This window comes from Staurois parvus, unplaced genomic scaffold (assembly GCF_062004578.1).
Source record: "Staurois parvus isolate SC_StPar_1 unplaced genomic scaffold, SC_StPar_1.0 ptg001432l, whole genome shotgun sequence".
NCBI classification, from domain to species: Eukaryota; Metazoa; Chordata; class Amphibia; order Anura; family Ranidae; genus Staurois; species Staurois parvus.
In genome coordinates, this window is record NW_028319228.1 from 11,279,147 (window position 1) to 11,303,661 (window position 24,515).

Below are 24,515 nucleotides of genomic sequence, written 5' to 3' on the forward strand. Positions count from 1 at the left end.
TGTTAATTGTTGTTTGTATCCGTAGTACAGCCCAGAAACAATAGTTCACAATTTGCTTTTTTTATCCTACAACTAACTGACACTAATACTAATTTAAACATTTTTAAAAATCCTGACCAAAAAAAAAGTCTGACCCTGGCCTTTGACCCTGACCCCAACCTTGACCCAAACACTAACCCTGGCACAGACCTAGATCAAACCTTGATTTAGGTATTTTGTTATTATTTTTATTTTTTTACACATACTTTTCTTTTCTCTCTGAAAGGACAGAGAGAGATACGATGTATCTTTCTCCTCCATTCAGAGAGAGAAAAAGGGGGCGGGTTTCACAGTGACTGATCACTGTGATAGCCAATCAGAGGCTATCACAGCGATCAGGTGACCTGGAATCGGGAGTGCTGGGTCCCAATCGTTAGAATGGAACCCGAGGCTTTTAGTGACACCCCGGTCTTTGTGCTGGGAGCATGCCATGTGGCGGGCTCCCAGCACAAAAACAGGTACGCAAATTAGCTGTCCCACAGAAAAAAGTCCAGTTCTGTGAGGCCGCTAATTTGCGTACAGCCGGCGTCAGGGGGTTAATGCCACAAGTGCAAACAATGATATTACATTGGTGAGACAGGACAGAAATTACAAAAAAGAACAAATCTATTCAGATTCACCATTAAAGATGATTACTTCACAAATGTGGGACATCATCTCTTACAACCAGACCGCTGTATGGAAAATATGAATATTTAGTTCTTAAAGGAAATGTTAAAGTATAACTAAATGCAAAACTTTTTTTTTTAAGTTTTGGATAGAGTGAAGAGGGATTAGAACGCTGTCTCCCCCCCCCCCCCCCCCTCGTTGGAGACATTCTCTCTCTCTGTTTGTCCTGTTGACCATTAAATGGGGATATTAGTTCTGGTAACTTGGAGGTCCCCAAGTGATTCCCTTAATTTGCAAGACAAAAATATTTTGCCTATTGTCCTACTTTAAAAATACTCTTGAACAGAAACGCTTTCAACTACGAATGATAATTCCGATTGACACAAGAGATAATCAACTGAATGTGTACCTCAGCTTTTTAAATCACTATCAAATAATTCAATGGCCACTCTCATCTCTGTGACTCTCCCCCTACTACTACTTCCCTCCCTTCCCTACTAGCCTCCTTCTCTACACCATATCTGCCTGATTTTCTTTAATTACTGTTTGTGTTTTCCAAAGATTGTCTATGCAGATTTATTTTTAACATTTTGCTAAACCTTTGTGTTTCAGTACTGCTTGGACCTTAGAAGAATGGCGGTAGAACCCCAAATGCATGCCTTGAAAATGTAACTGTTAATGCAAATATAAAAGGTATCCGGTACAGCACTCAACTGTGTTATTGCAGATAACAAAGCATATGTCAATATTTACGGAATTAAGGAAGAGAAGGTGCTGCTCTGGGCAGGAAATGGCAGTTGGCAAATTCTTGGTTCACACTGCTACAACCCCAAAGTCGTGAAATTTGCTTGGCGACTTGCTTGCAAAATCCTTGTGACTGCCTTGCAACTTGCTTGTGGCTTTTGTGATTTCACATTGCAGTCTATGGCTCTCAAGTTGCACCAAAGGCACAGAAAAGTAGTGCAGAAGCTATTTTTAATCACTGTGACTTGAGTCGCATTGATTAAGACGGCACCTAGTGAAAATAATGTGTTTGACTTGTCATGGGACCAGAACTACTGTTAGAAATCATGGGGCCCCGTACAACCTACCTGACGGGGCCACTAACCTTACCCCCTTGCCCCATCCACCTGCCTTTAAAAAATTGCAGTTTTGTCTTCAAGGGATAGTTATGTTTCTCCAGCCTGCTATACAGTAAATGTAATGATCCAATAGGAATACTGCTTTCAGACAAGAACAGACCTCTTTAATATCTACATCTAATATCACCCATTAATGAATGAATGAAGCAGTATAAAAAAAATCAGACAGCTGGTGAGTCCAGTGCTAAACAGCAGCTGTAGAAGCTAGGCTAGCTGATTTGAGATGGCACTGGGATGGATCTTGCTTGATGAAAGAGTCAGGCAGTGTGGAAGGCAAGCCAAACCACTCCACCAGACTAGCAGTATGGACTTACAGAGCTGGGACTTCCATCTTATCACACAGGATAGTGTGTAAGTCCACCGAAAATGAAGAAAAAGTCTCCAACGATCTACAGTTTCCCAGCCCTCTGGATAAACAGATGGGGCCCCCCTCAGTCCAGCAGGGAATATGATTAGCTGGGACTCTGGTAGGGAACAGTTAGTACACTTACTGACTGTACACATCCTACATGAAGTTTGAAGCTGCCAGCCAGGCCCCCCTGACAAGTGACAGGGCCTGGGTCCCCTACAGGAGGCCCTGTGGTACCCCCTTTTTCAGTGGCCCTGCATACTAGATGCAAAAAACAAAAGGCGTGTAAAGCGATCAGGTTGTTATCTTCAAAAATCAGCCACGGCTTGTGGAGCAAAGCCTGCGCACTGCCAACATGCTGCAGGAAAGGTCCCTTGCTTTCTATGGGGAAGCAGCAGTCTCTTTGCAGAGGTTCGACTTACTCCCTGAAGTGCCAAACTAGAGCCTTCCAATCAGCAGGGAGCATGAGCTTTATTTATTGCAGTGCTATAGCACAGACCCAGCAGAAAGGGAGGGTGTCAGACCTCTGCAGAGAGATTGTTGCTTCCACACAGAGAACAAGGGCCTCACTCTGCAGCTGCTGGCAGGTTGTGGCTGTTTTTCAAACTGCAATACATTGAATGTCTTTTTGTCATGATACACCTGGAAGGTACAGTATTTAGCTGATTTAAACTAAAGGGTCATTGAGGCTTTAATGGAGTGGCAGGAGAGTGAGAGGAAGAGATATGTGCACTTGAAGAGGGCAGCAGCAAAAACGTATCTACAAATGTTATATATTACAGTACACCAGTCCCTAGATGTGATGGCTACATTATTTTTCTTTTTCTTCTTTGTTTTTGCTTAATGATCCTGCCAGTAACATACTTCCTGTAGACACAAATACAACACCTCCTGCGCTCAGGGACCCAGATCAGAAGAAAGCCAATGGAACAATATATGATAGGATATATGAAAGTTCATCCAAAACCGATCAAAGGTTGTGCGGCTCTAACACAAAGCTGGGGAAGCTCAATACAAACTGTAGTGAAGAAGAAAACCAAAGCGCACCAATCTTGCACATTACCTCAGTAAGCAATTGGTAAATTTATTGATTTAAGAATTATACTCACAAAAGTAGCAAAATAAAAGGCATATAGAATCCAAAATCGAAGCACTTGATTAGGAGACACGTGCGAATCACATCACGAGAGGGGAGACTCTCAGGGTAAATCTGATGCGTTTCTAAGGGTGATCCCTTCTTTCTCGGGCTCTGAGTATATTTCTTAAATCAATTAATTTACCAATTGCTTACTGAGGTAATGCGCAAGGTTGTTGCGCTTTGTTTTTGTTCTTTACTACAGAACATACTCCCTGTCCCAAGGTGACAAAGCTTATTCACCGTACTGTATGTATGGAAAAGCATCATAGTCACCCTTGGGTAGTAAGTGTGTTAGGACTATAGGACACCTTCCTCTCCATCTAAATAACATAAGGGGCAGGTGTTCTGTAGTCCACAGAGAGAACTCAACAGGGCTGACAGTATTGCTGAAGGTTTCAGTGCAACAAAGGCACAGAGCACAGGAACATACAAGCTTACTGGATTTCAGGCAGGTGCTATTTTTAAATGGGACCAAATAGGAGAAGTGTCTTGTTAGAGTGTATCCACTTGCTGACCAGTCACGTATCTGGCATGTCACTGGACTTCAAAAGGCTCTCTTGTAAAAGCAATAGCTATTTAGCTATTGCTATTACAATTGCCCCCTCCCGCCACCTTCCGTGGCTTAACACATTTTACTGCACAACCCAGAGGGTATTTAGACAGGAACTCAGTTACAAAAAAGTCTCAAAAAACACCAATGGGTTTTATTGGCACCAGATACCAAAAAAGTTGTGTCCACTTTTAGGTGATCCCTGTAAACTTGTCTCTTCAGGGAAGCCTATTCTGCCTTCAGCTAATATCGGAATCTTCTATTCCTCCTATCAGTTCATCCCCCACAGTTATTACCTTTTGTACCACCAGCCCCTCCCTATTAGACTGTAAGCTCCTAGGAGCAGGGCCCTCCTAACCCTCTTGTTTTGAAATGTATAGTTGATGTATTGTATCCCTTTATGTTGTAAAATGCTGAGCAAACTGTTGGCGCTATATAAATCCTGTATAATAATATAATAATGTTACACCATATTTAAAAAAAAAACATCATCTTTATTAGACACATCACAAAATTCAGAAAAATACAGACAAATAATAACTATGTTAATATGGCATTGGATCCTAATCCTCCATGTAATTGACACCTCTCACAGGGAGCTTCCCACCCTATATCTCCAACATTGTATTGGTATCACACCTCGATCCCATAATAAAGCAGAAATGCAAATGGCTGCCATTATATCTGGCATTCCAAAGGATGAAATGGTGTAATTACAGCAAGTGTGTATTTTGAGCTGAATGTAAAAACCCTACCTGGCAGTGGGGCTGCCCTGGCATTGCTTTTTATATGTGCATTATATCTGGTGCAATGAGCACCTAAAGAATGTGAGTGGCCACTGTTTAAGTTTTTAATAAAATAGTTTTATTTTAAGGATAAAGCACTATTGTGTTTCCTGTCTTTTATATCATATATGTGGAGTGGAGGAGGAGAGATTTAGAGAGTGGTGATCTCTGGTGGAAGAACCTGCACTCTGCATACCTATAACAATACATGTCCGCTTCTTGGGACACAAGCTTTTTTGACCTGACATGATGTAATGTCAAAAACTTCAGGTGAGGGCACATCTGGTGGTTGTTTGGTGGAGGATTTAATCTGTATGAAGACAGACGTTTTTGTTCTTTATTCAAGTTGAAGAAATACTTATTCAAGTTTAAGAGATTCATTTTGAGAGACTTTGTATAGTTGCATGTTCACCATATTGATGCATGTTCACTTTGATTGTTACTTGTTCACTGTATATTTTTACATTTAGAGTTGTTTGATTTGTATAGGGAAGCGCTGCACTATATATTAATATTTCATTTCCACGCACATGGTATGAGTATGTGGCTGGTGTGAGCTGCTTTCATTAGTTATAGGTGACTGATTTAACACGTTATTGCTTGTGAGAAATATTTATGTGATGGATTTGGTAAAATGCTTATTTCGTTTCCTATTGAATATATATATTTTTATACACATTTTTATACATATTTACTTTTATACTTTAATATTATTTCTTTCTGCATATTTATAAATGTTTAGCATGAATATATATGTTGTGTGAATATTTTCTGCCTGCTGGGCTTTGTGGTACTTTAAGAAATCCTTGCTTAAGAAATGTCTGCTCACATGCACCGACCCCTCCCATCATGTGATTTCGAAGACAAAAGGAATGTTTTTCTTTCTATAAGATAAGACTTGGAAGAAGATCACACCTATACCATGACGGAGATTGTTTTCGTGTGGAAATGACCAATCAAAGACTAATATAATGCTTATGCTGTTGTCACATGACTCTTGCATCATTCTGCATATATAAGCTCACTTTCTCATTATAATAAACTAGAAGTGTTCATAGACTGAACTTGTGTGTCAGTGTGAGTCTCTTCCAGTGTGCGCACATTTCAAAGCTAGCTAGCAAAGATTAATTAGGACAGGAGCAGATAATCAACGGAAACTATTGGTCCTTATCTAATTCATTTATATATTTTTACAATTGTATACAATGGATGGCATGAAAGGAAGCCATCCATTGTATACAATTGTCATGGGATCTGCTGTGATTGGTGACAGCAGTCACATGACACTGGCAGCAGGCCAGTGTAGTGATCTGTCATTGGCTGTGTCCCGTGGACATAGCTGGTGACAGATCGCACTGCTGCGTGAGTGTCACCTTCTGACAGGACATCATATGACATCCACTCAGAAGGAGGAGCGTCCTGCTCGGCCACCCATCTGCTATAGGCCGGGGGGGGGAGGTGTTACTACAACATAAACATAAAAGTAAAGTAAAAGAAAGCACAACCACGTTACATCAGGTGCCCCCATCAGGGTAAACCCATATAGAGTGCCCCCACAAATCAGTTTTCCCAATCATAAGTAAATTACAGTATAGATCAACTTTACCAAACAGTGCCGCACAATACTTCTGTGCTATAGACAGTGATTATATTGCATATGTGATATTTGCACACGCACTGTACTGGGAGGATTGCACATATGTTATACACTGTATACATTTGTAGCACTGTCTATAGCACAGAAGTATTGTGCAGCACTGTTTGGAAAAGTTTATTTATATATGTGGGAACACATTTAGTGTCAGCAGCAGCATTATATTGGAGGAAGGATAATTTATATAATCGAAGTATTTTGTATTTACAGTATAGATCAGTTGCCCCATGAGAGTACAATATAGCTCAGTTACCCCCTTAGTGTACATTATAGAATCATTGCCCCCATTAGAATACAGTACATTATAGATTAGTTGCCCCCATTAGAGTACATTATAGATCAGGTGCCCCCATCAGAGTTCCCCCATAGAGTAGTTGCCTCTATCAGAGTACATTATAAATTAGCTGCCCCTATCAGGGTACATTATTGGCCAGATGCCCCTAACTGAGTACATTTCTGCCACCCCTTTCTGACAGTCCCTCCGATTGCCCAGTGAATTAAATGCATAATACTAACAACAACATACAAAGGTATTCACAACTCTGCCCTAAGCTACATCTCCAATCTTGTCTCCAAGTATTACCCAAAGTGTTTTCTCCGCTTCTCTCATGATCTCCTACTCTCAAGCTCCCTTGTCTCCTCCTCCCATGCTCATCTCCAGGGCTTTGCCAGAGCCGCTCCTATCCTCTGGAACTCTCTACCTAAATCTGTCTAGCTATCCACTACTCTGGCTGCCTTTAGACGATCCCTGAAAACTCTACATTATAGATTAGTTGCCCCATTACTGTAGAGTACATTATAGATCAGATGCTCCCATCAGAGTGCCCCCATAGTGTAGTTGCCCCAATCAGTTGCCACTATCAGAGTGCATTATTGATCAGGTGCCCCTATCAGTATACATTATTGATCAATTGCCCCTATCAGTGTATATTATTGATCAGTTGCTCTTATCAGAGTACATCATAGAACCTTTCATCCGCACGCTCTGCTGTGCTCAGAGGGGGATCAGTAGAAACATCCCCCACTGAGAAAAGCCAAGTCCATAGCTTGTGTTAGGGGCCTAAGGCAGGCCATACATGATGCAATTTTCTTTCCTGCAACCAAGTTGCAGGAAAGAAAATTGTTTGATTCCCCTATAAACGCAGTTGGTGTTGATGGAAAATCCCTCCTGTGGAGCCATTGTGTTCTTCCAGAGGAGGGGAGCCATCCCTGCTGGGAGAACACAATGATTACTGCTAACAGCTATAATAGCATGAAAAATCCAACAGGCTGGTTGTACAACATACAAAGTCATACAACAATGACTTATGTACAATCAGCCTAGCCATAGATGGTTCAAAACTTGGCCACTCCCAGCTGAGCAGTCCAGGATTTGAATCATCTATGGCCAGTTTGTATTTCACTGTCCTTCCTTCAATGATCTTCGTCATTATCACCATGATAATTACATAATACAGGTGCTGGGGTTCAAAGCACTGTACTGTGTGACTGTCATCATGGTGATCACATGTGCCATACTCTGCTATATAACTGAGAACAGGCATAGGGAAAGGTGTACGCGGTGTCATATCATGAGACTGTACCTTTACTGTGACTTCTGCCAGAAGTGTCTGCACTACTGGGCTGGCTGCTGAGTGGATGGACATCACACATGGACTTGTCTCCTCCTGCACTGATTGCTTCCACTTCCAGCCATCTACTCTGAGCTTGCCAGTCTGCCAGCACTGTTCTTCTGCTCAATTCCCTCAGCACTTGCTTGCTGAAGGAGTCAGGCAGTGTGCAAGGCAAGCTGATTACTCCACCAGGCCAACAGTGGGGGCTTACAGGGCCGAGACTTCCATCTCATCTGCCTGGGGGACCTGAAAATGAAAAAAAGTCCCTGGCCATCTACAGTCTCTCAGCCCTCTGGATGAACAGGTGGGGCCACCCTCAGCCCAGCAGGGAATATGATTAATATGATTAACTGGGACTCTGGCGGGGAACAGTATGTACACTGGTACACTGACTGACTCTATAAATCCTATATGAAGTCTGAAGCTGCTGGCTGACCCCCCTGACAAATGAGAGGGCCTGGGCCCCCTACAGGAGGCCCAGTGGTACCCCCTTATCAGCGGCCCTGCATGAGACTTTATGTGTCTCAAGTTGCATGATAAGTCGCAGTAGTGTGAACTGGGGTTTAGGGTATGTCCCCAATTAGGGTCTTTATTATTTAGTATAGTTGTGATGAGGCGGGTATGTTTTCTTTAAAAAGTGGAAGAACTTACAGAAGAACTACAGTCAAAACTTTTAAATTTTGGATAGAGCAAGGGAGGGTTATAACCCGTTAGATTTTTTTTCACAATTTGTGTCGTATTTCACAGATTTCCCTTCAATTCTTGTCCCATAGCCAATCAGGAAGTGAGAGGAAATCACTGCAAATTAAGGGAATTCTTGGGGGGCCCCCAGGTCACCAGAACTAGTGTCCCCATTGAGGGATTTCCCCTCTATTACTTTTCTGGGAACGACCCAACATTTAGGATTTCCTTTTACTTTCAATGATAATGCTAAAAAGGAAAAATAGGGTGAATCTCCTTAAGGAGGGCACAGACAGCAATAAAAACCGACAAGAGTTCCAATCCCATCCCACTCTATCCAAAATAAAAAAAAGTTTTGCCTTTAGTTATACTTTAAAAAATGTCCTGGACGAAGGAATGAGGTATGAAATTCAAAGCAGTAGTCTTGTGAGATAAGTAAAATGGCATGGTCATTTACAAAAGAGATGTTAGTCAGAATTGTGAAAATGACGGAAGGAAGATAATTAGTTCAGTTTTCTTTAGGTTAACCACTTGAGCCCCAGAGGATTTACCCCCCTTAATGACCAGGCCTTTTTTTGCTGTTTGGCGCTGCACTAATTCAAATGATAATTGCGCGGTCATGCAATGCTGTACCCAAACAAAATTTACGTCCTTTTCTTCACACAAATGGAGCTTTCTTTTGGTGGTATTTGATCACCTGTGCGCTTTTTATTTTCTGCGCTATAAACAAAAAAAACACGAAAATTTTGAAAAAAAACAATTTTTTCTACTTTCAGCTATAAAAAATATATCGTAAACTCAAAGTTAGTCATAAATTTAAGCCAAAATGTATTCTGCTACATGTTTTTGGTAAAAAAATCCCAATAAGTGTATATTGATTGCTTTGTGTGAACGTTATAGCGTCTACAAACTATGGTATAGATACTGTAATTTATGCCTTTTTTTGCTATACAGCGCTGCACTAATTTAAATGATAATTGCGCGGTCATGCAATGCTGTACCCAAACAAAATGTACGTCCTTTTTTTCACACAAATAGAGCTTTCTTTTGGTGGTATTTGATCACCTGTGCGCTTTTTATTTTCGGCGCTATAAACAAAAAAAACACGAAAATCTTGAAAAAAAAACAATTTTTTCTACTTTCAGCTATAAAAAATATATCGTAAACTCAAAGTTAGTCATAAATTTCAGCCAAAATGTATTCTGCTACATGTTTTTGGTAAAAAAAATCCCAATAAGTGTATATTGATTGCTTTGTGTGAACGTTATAGCGTCTACAAACTATGGTATAGATACTGTAATTTATGCCTTTTTTTGCTATACAGCGCTGCACTAATTCAAATGATAATTTCGCGGTCATGCAATGCTGTACCCAATCGAAATTTACGTCCTTTTTTTCACACAAATAGAGCTTTCTTTTGGTGGTATTTGATCACCTGTGCGCTTTTTATTTTCGGCGCTATAAACAAAAAAAACACGAAAATCTTGAAAAAAAACCAATTTTTTCTACTTTCAGCTATAAAAAATATATCGTAAACTCAAAGTTAGTCATAAATTTCAGCCAAAATGTATTCTGCTACATGTTTTTGGTAAAAAAAATCCCAATAAGTGTATATTGATTGCTTTGTGTGAACGTTATAGCGTCTACAAACTATGGTATAGATACTGTAATTTATGCCTTTTTTTGCTATACAGCGCTGCACTAATTCAAATGATAATTGCGCGGTCATGCAATGCTGTACCCAATCGAAATTTACGTCCTTTTTTTCACACAAATAGAGCTTTCTTTTGGTGGTATTTGATCACCTGTGCGCTTTTTATTTTTGGCGCTATAAACAAAAAAACACGAAAATCTTGAAAAAAAACCAATTTTTTCTACTTTCAGCTATAAAAAATATATCGTAAACTCAAAGTTAGTCATAAATTTCAGCCAAAATGTATTCTGCTACATGTTTTTGGTAAAAAAAATCCCAATAAGTGTATATTGATTGCTTTGTGTGAACGTTATAGCGTCTACAAACTATGGTATAGATACTGTAATTTATGCCTTTTTTTGCTATACAGAGCTGCACTAATTCAAATGATAATTGCGCGGTCATGCAATGCTGTACCCAATCGAAATTTACGTCCTTTTTTTCACACAAATAGAGCTTTCTTTTGGTGGTATTTGATCACCTGTGCGATTTTTATTTTTGGCGATATAAACAAAAAAACACGAAAATCTTGAAAAAAAAAACAATTTTTTCTACTTTCAGCTATAAAAAATATATTGTAAACTCAAAGTTAGTCATAAATTTCAGCCAAAATGTATTCTGCTACATGTTTTTGGTAAAAAAAATCCCAATAAGTGTATATTGATTGCTTTGTGTGAACATTATAGCGTCTACAAACTATGGTATAGATACTGTAATTTATGCCTTTTTTTGCTATACAGCGCTGCACTAATTCAAATGATAATTGCGCGGTCATGCAATGCTGTACCAAATCGAAATTTACGTCCTTTTTTTCACACAAATAGAGCTTTCTTTTGGTGGTATTTGATCACCTGTGCGCTTTTTATTTTTGGCGCTATAAACAAAAAAACACGAAAATCTTGAAAAAAAACCAATTTTTTCTACTTTCAGCTATAAAAAATATATCGTAAACTCAAAGTTAGTCATAAATTTCAGCCAAAATGTATTCTGCTACATGTTTTTGGTAAAAAAAATCCCAATAAGTGTATATTGATTGCTTTGTGTGAACGTTATAGCGTCTACAAACTATGGTATAGATACTGTAATTTATGCCTTTTTTTGCTATACAGCGCTGCACTAATTCAAATGATAATTGCGCGGTCATGCAATGCTGTACCCAATCGAAATTTACGTCCTTTTTTTCACACAAATAGAGCTTTCTTTTGGTGGTATTTGATCACCTGTGCGCTTTTTATTTTCGGCGCTATAAACAAAAAAAACACGAAAATCTTGAAAAAAAAACAATTTTTTCTACTTTCAGCTATAAAAAATATATCGTAAACTCAAAGTTAGTCATAAATTTCAGCCAAAATGTATTCTGCTACATGTTTTTGGTAAAAAAAATCCCAATAAGTGTATATTGATTGCTTTGTGTGAACGTTATAGCGTCTACAAACTATGGTATAGATACTGTAATTTATGCCTTTTTTTGCTATACAGCGCTGCACTAATTCAAATGATAATTGCGCGGTCATGCAATGCTGTACCCAATCGAAATTTACGTCCTTTTTTTCACACAAATAGAGCTTTCTTTTGGTGGTATTTGATCACCTGTGCGCTTTTTATTTTTGGCGCTATAAACAAAAAAACACGAAAATCTTGAAAAAAAACCAATTTTTTCTACTTTCAGCTATAAAAAATATATCGTAAACTCAAAGTTAGTCATAAATTTCAGCCAAAATGTATTCTGCTACATGTTTTTGGTAAAAAAAATCCCAATAAGTGTATATTGATTGCTTTGTGTGAACGTTATAGCGTCTACAAACTATGGTATAGATACTGTAATTTATGCCTTTTTTTGCTATACAGAGCTGCACTAATTCAAATGATAATTGCGCGGTCATGCAATGCTGTACCCAATCGAAATTTACGTCCTTTTTTTCACACAAATAGAGCTTTCTTTTGGTGGTATTTGATCACCTGTGCGATTTTTATTTTTGGCGATATAAACAAAAAAACACGAAAATCTTGAAAAAAAAAACAATTTTTTCTACTTTCAGCTATAAAAAATATATTGTAAACTCAAAGTTAGTCATAAATTTCAGCCAAAATGTATTCTGCTACATGTTTTTGGTAAAAAAAATCCCAATAAGTGTATATTGATTGCTTTGTGTGAACATTATAGCGTCTACAAACTATGGTATAGATACTGTAATTTATGCCTTTTTTTGCTATACAGCGCTGCACTAATTCAAATGATAATTGCGCGGTCATGCAATGCTGTACCAAATCGAAATTTACGTCCTTTTTTTCACACAAATAGAGCTTTCTTTTGGTGGTATTTGATCACCTGTGCGCTTTTTATTTTTGGCGCTATAAACAAAAAAACACGAAAATCTTGAAAAAAAACCAATTTTTTCTACTTTCAGCTATAAAAAATATATCGTAAACTCAAAGTTAGTCATAAATTTCAGCCAAAATGTATTCTGCTACATGTTTTTGGTAAAAAAAATCCCAATAAGTGTATATTGATTGCTTTGTGTGAACGTTATAGCGTCTACAAACTATGGTATAGATACTGTAATTTATGCCTTTTTTTGCTATACAGCGCTGCACTAATTCAAATGATAATTGCGCGGTCATGCAATGCTGTACCCAATCGAAATTTACGTCCTTTTTTTCACACAAATAGAGCTTTCTTTTGGTGGTATTTGATCACCTGTGCGCTTTTTATTTTCGGCGCTATAAACAAAAAAAACACGAAAATCTTGAAAAAAAAACAATTTTTTCTACTTTCAGCTATAAAAAATATATCGTAAACTCAAAGTTAGTCATAAATTTCAGCCAAAATGTATTCTGCTACATGTTTTTGGTAAAAAAAATCCCAATAAGTGTATATTGATTGCTTTGTGTGAACGTTATAGCGTCTACAAACTATGGTATAGATACTGTAATTTATGCCTTTTTTTGCTATACAGAGCTGCACTAATTCAAATGATAATTGCGCGGTCATGCAATGCTGTACCCAATCGAAATTTACGTCCTTTTTTTCACACAAATAGAGCTTTCTTTTGGTGGTATTTGATCACCTGTGCGATTTTTATTTTTGGCGATATAAACAAAAAAACACGAAAATCTTGAAAAAAAAAACAATTTTTTCTACTTTCAGCTATAAAAAATATATTGTAAACTCAAAGTTAGTCATAAATTTAAGCCAAAATGTATTCTGCTACATGTTTTTGGTAAAAAAAATCCCAATAAGTGTATATTGATTGCTTTGTGTGAACGTTATAGCGTCTACAAACTATGGTATAGATAATTTGAAATTTACACAGCTTTTACTTTCTGACCGCCCATCACATCTCTTGAGGTGCTAAAATACCAGGATAGAACAAACACCCCCAAATGACCCCTTTTTGGAAAGCAGACACCCTAAGCTATCTGCTGAGAGACATATTGTGTCCATGGAAGATTTATTTTTTTTCCACAAGTTTCTGGAAAATGACAAAAACTTTTTTTTTGTTTTTTTTTTTACACAAAATTGTCATTTAAATGATTTATTTCTTGCACAAGCCATGGGTATATGTGGAATTATACCCCAAAATACATTCTGCTACTTCTACCGAGTATGAGGATACCACACATGTGACACTTTTTGGGAGCCTAGCCACATACAGGAGCCTGAAATCCAATGAGCACTTTGAAAGCCTGAAAGTGCGTAACCTCTTCATTTCACTTCCCCACTACCTATCACAGTTTTGGAGGCCCTGACATGCCAGGATAGCACCAAACCCCCCCAAATGACCCCTTTTTGGAAAGTAGACACTCCAAGGAATTTAAAAAGAGGCATGGTAAGTATTTTGCAGATCTAATTTTTTCTCACAAGGTTTTGAAATATAAAAAAGAAAAGAAAAAATATATTTTTATTTTCTTTCTTCATTTTCCAAAAACTTGTGGTAAAAAAATAAATTCTTCTATTGATTCAACATGCCTCTCAGCAAATAGTTTGGGGTGTCTACTTTCCAAAAAGGGGTCATTTTGAGGGGTGGGGGCATTTTATGCCCAGCATTAGAGGTTTATGCCACACATCACTCACTCTTCTAACCACCTGAAGACCAAGCCTTTTCTGACACTTTTTGTTCACATTAAAAAAATCTGTATTTTTGCTAGGAAATTAAAGTGAACCCCCAAACATTATATATTTTCTTAGAGCAGACACCCTAGTAAATAAAATGGTGGGTGGTGCAATTTTTTATCTCACATATTACTTACACAGCGATTTTTCAAACGCAATTTTTTTGAAAAATATACACTTTTTTAATTTTAATGCACAAAATTACAATATATTGGCCAATTATTTGGTATGATATAAAAGATGATGCTATGCTGAGTAAATAGAAACCAAACATGACATGCTTTAAAATTACGCATGCCCTGTGCAATGGCGACAAACTGCATACATTTTTAATATCTATAGGCAACGCTTTAAAAGCCTTTACAAGCTACCATTTTAGATTTACAGAGGAGGTCTAGAGCTATAATTACTGCCCTTGTTCTGACGTTCGTGGCGATACCTCACATGCATGGTGCAATCGCTGTTTCCATACTGGGAAAGGGTCAACGCTCACGGACGCAGGTGTGCGCGTGCGCGGATGGGCGAGGGTCCTTTTTTTTTTTCTTTTTTTTTTTTTTTCTTTTTTTCTGATTTATTTAATTATTTTTACACTGTCCCTTTAATTTATTTATTTTTTAATCACTTTTAATGCTATCTCAGGGAGGGGGAGGGGGGGCCATTTTCTCCCGCTGCTTGTAAAGGCAATTCTGCAGCTAATTAACCACTAGGAATGCTTTTACATGAAAGCCCATTGCCGGCTGAAAAAAATAAAACCAGGATGATGCCTGCAGCTGCAGGCATCACCCTGGTATAACCATTCAAAGTCCAGTGATGTACCAATACGTCACTGGTCCTTGTTGGGTGTATATGCTATGTTCTTTTTTTCTTTATGCAGCCTGTGGGCTGAATGAAAAAAAAGAGAAGAAATCTCTGCCAGAAAAAGTGTGTGGTATGCCCACCATTAGAAACCTCCCTCAATCCACCCACTTCTAATGGTGGGCACATATGAAATGTGCCAACAAATATAAAATATATATGCCGAAGCATGGGGGCCATCCACCCACTGGCCACCCCAGGCCCCCATGCTTTGGCATACATTCTCTTTTTTTTAACTGCGGATGAAAAATCTCATCCGACAGCACTGCACACACCTACTTATGTCTATTCTGAAAGCAAGACCCTGTTGCTGTCATAATAAACAGGTCAGTGCTGCAGTTTGACGTTCCTGCAAAGAAATCAACAATGGTTAACAATAAAACATAAACTCAATAAAACAACTTTATAAGGAAAAGTGTGTGGTGGTATGCCCACCATTAGAAACCTCCCTCAATCCACCCACTTCTAATGGTGGGCACACATGAAATGTGCCAACAAATATAAAATATATATGCCGAAGCATAGGGGCCATCCACCCACTGGCCACCCCAGGCCCCCATGCTTTGGCATATATTCTCTTTTTTTTAACTGCGGATGAAAAATCTCATCCAACAGCACTGCACACACCTACTTATGTCTATTCTGAAAGCAAGACCCTGTTGCTGTCAGAATAAACAGGTCAGTGCTGCAGTTTGACGTTCCTGCAAAGAAATCAACAATGGTTAACAATAAAACATAAACTCAATAAAACAACTTTATAAGGAAAAGTGTGTGGTGGTATGCCCACCATTAGAAACCTCCCTCAATCCACCCACTTCTAATGGTGGGCACATATGAAATGTGCCAACAAATATAAAATATATATGCCGAAGCATAGGGGCCATCCACCCACTGGCCACCCCAGGCCCCCATGCTTTGGCATATATTCTGTTTTTTATAACTGCGGATGAAAAATCTCATCCAACAGCGCTGCCCACGCTGACTTATGTCTATTCTGAGAGCAAGTTCCTGTTGCTGTCAGAATAAACAGGTCAACGCTGCAGCTGAAAGCATTCCTGCAAACAGAAATGGTTAACAATAAAACAACAATAAACCAGTGAAAGTCGAACAATCACAAAAATGACAACAACAAAAAAAACTATAACTATTTTTGGTTTTTATATTTTTTTATTTTTTTGGGGGGTATTTGTACTTTTATTTATTTTTTTTATTTTTTTAACTTTTTTTTTCCAAACTTCAAACATTTAAACAGCTGGTAGGGTCTCTCCAAATGCGATAGCCAGTTTCCTGACTACCTAACATCTTTTGAGACCCTGTGTAAATGTGCCCTGATCTGTGCCGTGCTGTACCCTATACTAATAGTTCACTAGTGTATGGTAGAGGCGGAAGCAGGGCTTGATGCAGAGGCCAGGTTGGCCAGGACAGGAGGGACAACAATAGCGGCTGTCACGCCTAATTCCACGTTTGCTGCAGACACGACATCTTTTTTGGGGTCTTCTTTGGGTTGGGGTACCAGGAATGGTATCGAGAAAATGTCTCTCATGCAGACGGCTAACTGCATCTGGGAGAGGGATTTGGGGCGCAGCACCTTCTGGATACAAAAGGGCCCTGATGTTCTCTAACTGGAAATTTAGGTATGATCCACTATGTCCAGTTGCTTTATAGAGAACAAAAGCATTATATAGAGCCAATTGAAATAAATAAACTGACACTTTTATGTACCAGCGTTTGGATTTTCGGGAAACTAAATACGGCTGCATCATCTGGTCATTGAAGTCCACCCCTCCCATGTTAAGGTTATAATCGTGGACACAGAGGGGCTTCTCAACAACACCAGCTGCCGTGGTAATTTGGACGGTCGTATCTGCGTGAATGGAAGACAGGAGGTAAACATCCCGTTTGTCCTTCCACTTCACTGCGAGCAATTCTTCATTTCTCAAGCAGGCTTTTTCCCCCTTTTTAAGACGGGTATTTACAAGCCGTTGGGGGAAGCCTCGGCGATTAGATCGCACAGTGCCACATGTGCAAATTCCCAAATTGAACAAATGTCTAAATAGTGGCACGCTTGAATAAAAATTGTCCACGTATAAGTGGTACCCCATATGGAAATAGGATGACGCCAAGTCCCAAACTATCTTGCCACTGCTCCCCATGTAGTCTGGGCATCCGGGGGGCTCCAAGTAACTATCTTTTCCCTCGTAAATCCGAAACTTACATGTATAGCCTGTTGCCCTCTCACAGGTCTTATACATCTTGATCCCATATCTGGCACGCTTGCTGGGGAGATATTGTTTGATTACAAGGCGGCCAGAATATTGAATGAGGGACTCATCGATGCAGATGTTTTTCTGGGGAGTATACACATCTGCAAATTTTTGGTTAAAGTGATTTATGAGGGGCCAAATTTTGTGGAGCCGGTCAAATTCAGGGTCACCCTGAGGACGACTGAGTGAGTTGTCGTAGAAGTGCATAAAACGCCTTATCGTCTCATATCTATGCCTGGCCATGGCAGCAGAGAACACGGACATGTGAACAAGAGGGTCGGTGGACCAATACAACCGCAATTGATTTTTATCATTAATGCCCATGTTGAGGGTTAGGCCCAAAAAAACTTTAAATTCGGAAACCGTAATGGGTTTCCATGCGAATGGTCTGGCAAGGTTTGAATTTGGGTTGGCGGCGATAAATTGGCGTGCATATAAATTGCTTTGATCCACAATCAATGCATAAAGATCTTCTGTGAAAAACAACTCAAAAAAATTAAGGGGAGTATTTAAATTTGCTGTTTCCACCTGAATTCCGGGTTGGGCAGTGAATGGGGGAAGTACGGGTGCTGCAGAATTTGTGGGCTGCCAATCGGGATTTGCAAGCACATCCGGAAGGACACTAGGGGCTCTACGGGCCTGTCTGCGAATTCTTGGTGGCCGCGGGACACTACTTGTGCTCGCCACCGCACCAGCTTGTACTGCACTTATGGGACTCGCCACGTCACCAAGTGATACTGCAGTGCTGGTATGCCTACGACCAGGACGTACTAGGCCGCTGGTGCTCGCCAGTTCACCAAAAGATACTGCGGCACTAGTACTGGCACTCTGCTGCATATGAGAGTCATCATGCATTTGTACCACCTCAGCAACCTGTGAATGGGATCGGGTACGCCTGACCTTAGCAGGGACCACTTCCTCGTCGTCTGAGCTAGCTGTCAGGGTGCCGCTGCTGTCTATAGGTTCGTATTCTGAGCCTGGTTCTGCCAGTGAGTTTTCCCCTTCGCTCTCACTTGACATGCTCAGAATCCTATAGGCCTCTTCACTAGTGTACCTTTGCTTAGACATTTTGGCCACTAAATTTACAGGTACCTAGTGCGACTCACGGGAAAAAGAGCGCCTGGCTGTCAGGGACTGCTTGAACCGCTACAAAAAATTTACCGACAAGTGCTAACAGATATCAGGCCTGATTCTGTGAACACTGCGGTTTTGTGTGTAATATGTATCAAGTGACAGTTATCTACTGACACTGCACTTGCCGGGGGAGAAGGGGGGGCGTAGGGGCTAAACGCAGGTGCTGGCAGGTGTTGGGGCTGATCCCGCTAACACTGCGTTTTTGGGGATACTAAAGTAATGTGAATGCTGGTATAGCGCTGATCTGATCAAAGATATTGATCCAATCAGACACTATACTAGCAATGAAGGTTTAGCGTGCAAGTAAGCGTGTTCCTGGCAATCAAGGGGTCAAATGTGATTATTTGTGTACTAGCGGGCAAACTGGTGCTATCTGGGAGGGGCGCTAAAACTATCGGAAGTCACCAGTACCAAGTCACCAGTACCAATACAGTGATCAGTAAAAATCTGTTCACTGTAATCAATGACACTGGTGACAGGGCAGTGAAGGGGTTAACTGGGGGGGGGGCGATCAAGGGGTTAAATGGGATTACTGATGTACTGGCGGGTAAACTGGCGCTATCTGGGAGGGGCGCTAACACTATTGGAAGTCGCCAGCGACACTGATACAGTGATCAGTAAAAATTGGTTCACTGATCAGTGACACTGGTGACAGGGCAGTGAAGGGGTCAACTCAGGGGGGGGGGGGCGCGATCAAGGGGTTAGACGGGACTACTGGTGTATTAGCGGGCAATCTGGCGCTATCTGGGAGGGGCGCTAACACTAACGGAAGTCGCCTGCGACACTGATACAGTGATCAGTAAAAATTGGTTCACTGATCAGTGACACTGGTGACAGGGCAGTGAAGGGGTCAACTCAGGGAGGGGGGGGGCGATCAAGGGGTTAGACGGGACTACTGGTGTATTAGCGGGCAATCTGGCGCTATCTGGGAGGGGCGCTAACACTAACGGAAGTCGCCAGCGACACTGATACAGTGATCAGTAAAAATTGGTTCACTGATCAGTGACACTGGTGAGAGGGCAGTGAAGGGGTCAACTCGGGGGGGGGGGGCGATCAAGGGGTTAGACGGGACTACTGGTGTATTAGTGGGCAATCTGGCGCTATATGGGAGGGGCGCTAACACTATCGGAAGTCGCCAGCGACACTGATACAGTGATCAGTAAAAATCGCTTCACTGATCAGTGACACTGGTGACAGGGCAGTTAAGGGGTTAACTGGGGGGGTGGGGGGGGGAATTAAGGGGTTAAATGGCTTTATTGGTGTACTGGGGGGCAAACTGGCGCTATCTGGGAGGGGCGCTAGCACTATTGGAAGTCGCCAGCGACACTGATACAGTGATCAATAAAAATCGCTTCACTGATCAGTGACACTGGTGACAGGGCAGTGAAGGGTTAACTGGGGGGGGCAATCAGGGGGTTAAATGTGTCCTAGACTGTGTTCTAACTGTCAGTGTGCTGTTTTACTTACGTTTAAATGTCTCTTCTTCTCTGTCTGGAACGGAATGTGTCCAGGCAGAGAAGAATGACATCATATCCTGCCCTGTGTAAATATCAACACAGGACAGGATAGGACAGGGACCGATCATCCGATTTCAGCCAGAAATCACTGGCTGAAATCTAATGATTGATCCCTCCTGGATCGAATCGGATCACCCGCGGGTCGGCGGGAGCGCGCGCGCCCCCTGCCGGCGAAAGTGTTGGGAGCGCGGAACCCGTTTTTAAACGTGGTTTTGCGCTCCACTGCCGCCCTGCACACGTATATACACAGTGGCAGGGCGGCAAGCGGTTAAGTTTGAGATAAATAGATATCTGACAGGCGATTTCAAATTATTCTTAGTACATGGGGAGATAGGTCAGTTGGTTGTGGATAATTAGGTATTGGGGTCAAAGGAAAAGATACGTATGCACACATGTCATTGTGTACACAAAATAAAGTGGCAAACCCAGACTGAATTCCTGGGATAGGAAATGGTATGGAAGAAGATAACTACCAATGAAGACATATTAAAAACTAGTCCAATAGTATGATAAAATCTTTAAAAGGCAATGTCCCAAATGCTAAAGGAGTACATTATTTTTAGTGAGGATATCATTAGTGTCTTTAAGTACTGTAGTGTGAATTAAAAAAAAAAATTACCCTTTAGGAAACAGAAATTTGAAAAAATATCAGCAAAGCATACTCTACAATTTTCACTCTCTGACACCATCATCATACACTTACCATGAGCATGTATAAGTGTATAAACAGACTCACAGGCTCTTAGCCAACATCCAGATACATCATTTCCAACAAGCATGGGAACAGGATGTGCTTACAAAAAAAAGCGTTAGGATGTTACATCCAAAGGCAAGTTTTTGGCATTATGCTACCATGCTGAAAAAATATTGAAATCACCAATCCTGAATTATACCAGGTCTGCTGTATGCTGCATTTTATCTTCTCATATATTTCAACAGCTCTGACATTTCCCAGACTTCTTCTCCCATTAAAGAATAAGGAATTAAGGATAAATGACCCATAACCATAGGTACTAGTTTAATATTCCATGTAAAACGAATATGGCATACAACTAAATCTAACAACATGAAGTAGAAAAAAGATTGGTAATTACTTAAATTATACTTGTGAAATCAAATAGCTTTGGCTATTGTTCTTATATTTGCTGAACTGGATAGAAAGGCAAAATAAGGCAGGTCTATAACATTTATTCATGGACACCAACAGTACTGCAGTTTGCTATGTAAATTTTGTATAATGCCATTTGGTGCTAACCTAAAGAGAAATAATATTGTCCTCAACTGTTTTAATACAGTTTTTCTATTAGTAGTGGAGAAATATTACCAACAACAGTGCAGCGTTATATTAATCGCAGTGACATGATATTTAAATCATAAACTAGTGTAGTGATAAAAAACAAAAGTCCCAAGTGAAGAGCCAAAAGATCTACTAAGTAGTCTTCTATGTGCAAGAGGAGACATGCTTATGATCTCAATAACATGTCACTGAGATTTATATAGTGCTGCACTGTTATTGGTTGCATTTGTGCGTACCATGTATTAGGGTACTGTTATGATCCGCCAGATGGTGCTGCTGGCTGCCCACTTGACAGACCTACCCAAAGCGTGGAGTCTAAGTTCCGGTCTGTGCTTTCACCAGGGCCCCTGATGGTGGGGATGGACTTGAAACAGACCAGGACCAGGTCACGACCTCTGAGCAGGCCCACCAGTGGCAGGGGGAACCTCTGGGGATGTATTGGTACCGGTAGAGCCAGATGTGAGGAGGACGGCAGGGCCTAGCAGGATAGATTGCGAACAGTGGTCCCGTGGGAGAGGCGTGGTACAGAATCGGCAGGCGGAGAATCGTCAGGTCACTCGCAGGGTCAGCAGGAGAAGTCAGTCCGTAGATAGGTTTAACAAGCCGGGGGTCAGGATGGGAGAGAGTAGAGTAGTCAGGACAATCCGGGTCAAAATGCAGGAGAGAGTAGAGTAGTCAGGGTCAATCAGGATCAAAAACACAGGTACAGGATTCAGGAACTCAGAAGACCTTGTGGCAATCAGTGACAGTGCAGGGCATCTTTAAATATCGCGCCCTGCACTGTCATTGGCCGCCCAGGACGCGCCCCCGGGCTGTCATTGGCCGCCCAAGGCGCGCCCCCAGCTCCCACTGCGCATGTGCGGCGTCCTGTCATCCGCGGCTCGCCGGGACCTAGTGCTTGTATCCCGGCGTGAGCCGTTGCCAGCGCGCATGCGCCGGCCGACAGGACGCCGCGATCCCTGACAGGTACCAACTGCTTAAATGTATTTATATTTTTTTACGTTTTGGAGCCCTAGTGCGTTTTTTTCTTTCAATTAAAAAGTTGAGAAATATTGTTTACTGTATGTATTACACAACCTGTAAAATATATTTCAAGTGGCTGTGGTGCTTCCCGTACTTTAGTTCTCTATCAATGGTCTAGACCAGGGGTCCCCAAACTGCAGCCTGCGGACCGGATGTGGCCTTTTGCTTGCTTTTATATGGCCCTTGGGGCACTTTTCCTTCCACTGACATGAAAAACTATTCTTTCCATTGACACCATCGAGGGGACACTATTCCTCCCACTGACCCCAATGATGAGGCGTTATTCCTCCCACTGATACCAATAATGGGGCACTATTCCTCCCACTGATACCAATGATGGGGCACTATTCCTCCCACTGACACCAATGATGAAGAGTGCTATTCCTCCCACTGACTCGAACAATGGGGCACTATTCCTCCCACTGACACCAATGATGGAGCGCTATTTCTCCCACTGACACCAACGATGGGGTGCTATTCCCCCCAATGATACCAACGATTGAGCGCTATTCCTCGCACTGACACCAACAATTGGGCTCTATTCCTCCCACTGACACCAATGATGGGGCACAGTTTCTCCTACTGACCCCAATGACAGGGCACTGTTCCTCCCACTGACCCCAAGGATGGGGCACTGTTCCTCCTACAGACACCAACGACGGGGCACTGTTCCTCCCACTGATTCCAATGACGAGCACTGTTCCTCCCACTGACACCAGCGACGGGGCACTGTTCCTCGCACTGACACCAGTGACGGGGCACTGTTCCTCCCACTGACATAAGCGACGGGGCACTGTTTCTCCCACTGACACCAGTGACGGGGTATTGTTCCTCCCGCTGATACCAGAAATGGGGAACTAATTATCCCACTGACACCAACGATGAGGCGCTGTTCCTCCCACTGACCACCAAGCCTAGGGTATTGTTTACTCCCACTGATGCCAGGGCATTTTCTACTCCCACTGGCCACAATCCGGCCCTCATGAAGTTTGAAGGACAGTAAACTGGCCCTTTGTTTCAAAAGTTTGAAGACCCCTGGTCTAGACTGTTTATACCAAATTACTGAGAAACAACTTACTCATTTCTTGCCAGCTGTATGAATATATGTTGCCTCTTGGTTAGTGGGCCTTAACGCCGAGCAGCTGCATATATGTGACCCTGTTTAAACAACTTACTGTGCCTGAGAGCGTTCTCCCCGCCCAGCATGGTAGCCAGCAGGGATTGGTAAGCTCCCAATGCAAAGCCAATCACAGCGGTCACATGACCTGAATGCCCGCCCCTGCCTCCTGGCATCTAGAAGTTCCTAAACTGCTGGAAGGTGTCGCCAGGAAGGGGTTAATAAGCATAATTGAAATTAGGTTGTGCCCACTGACAAGGAGACACTACAACTTTGACTTACAATGATATTTCTAAGATTGAGTGCTTGAGATAGACACAATTTCTGTTGCCATGAAGGCAGCACAATTTTAGTATTTAATTTTAAAGTCCATTCGGGCTTCCCAGTCAATGGCTGTCTGTATCAGTCTGTGGCTTCCACTGTCATCATCGTAAGTGTCAATCAACATGTGTTGTCACTCTTTGTAACCATGAGCTTTAAAGTATTCCCTGTAAGGATACTATGCTGATTATATCACTGGCACATGTGCTCTAAAGGAATGGCATATTTGTACCGTTCCTTCAGAGCGCTGTGCCATGACTCCCGCGTGTGACGTCATCGCGGCTCAGCCATTCAAGCTGCCGGAGCCCGTGAACACGGGAAGACTGGGTGAAGATGGAAGCTCTGTGAATGGTGACAGTGCACCGCTGGAGGGCTTCATTCTAAGGTACATATTTCATAATCTGCTAGTATGCGATGCTTACTAGCACATTATGCCATTGCCTTGTGGGGGGATTTTTTTTTTAATGCCGCAGTTTACTATGACTTTAATTAAAGCCTTTTCTTACTTGTTGCTAGAGTCTTTTTGGTACTGTGCAGTTTCCTGGCTCTCCTTTTAGTCTGTTTCAGGTACCCCTTTGCTGTATCCAGGCAAGATTTCAGCTATCACCAGTTATTAAGCA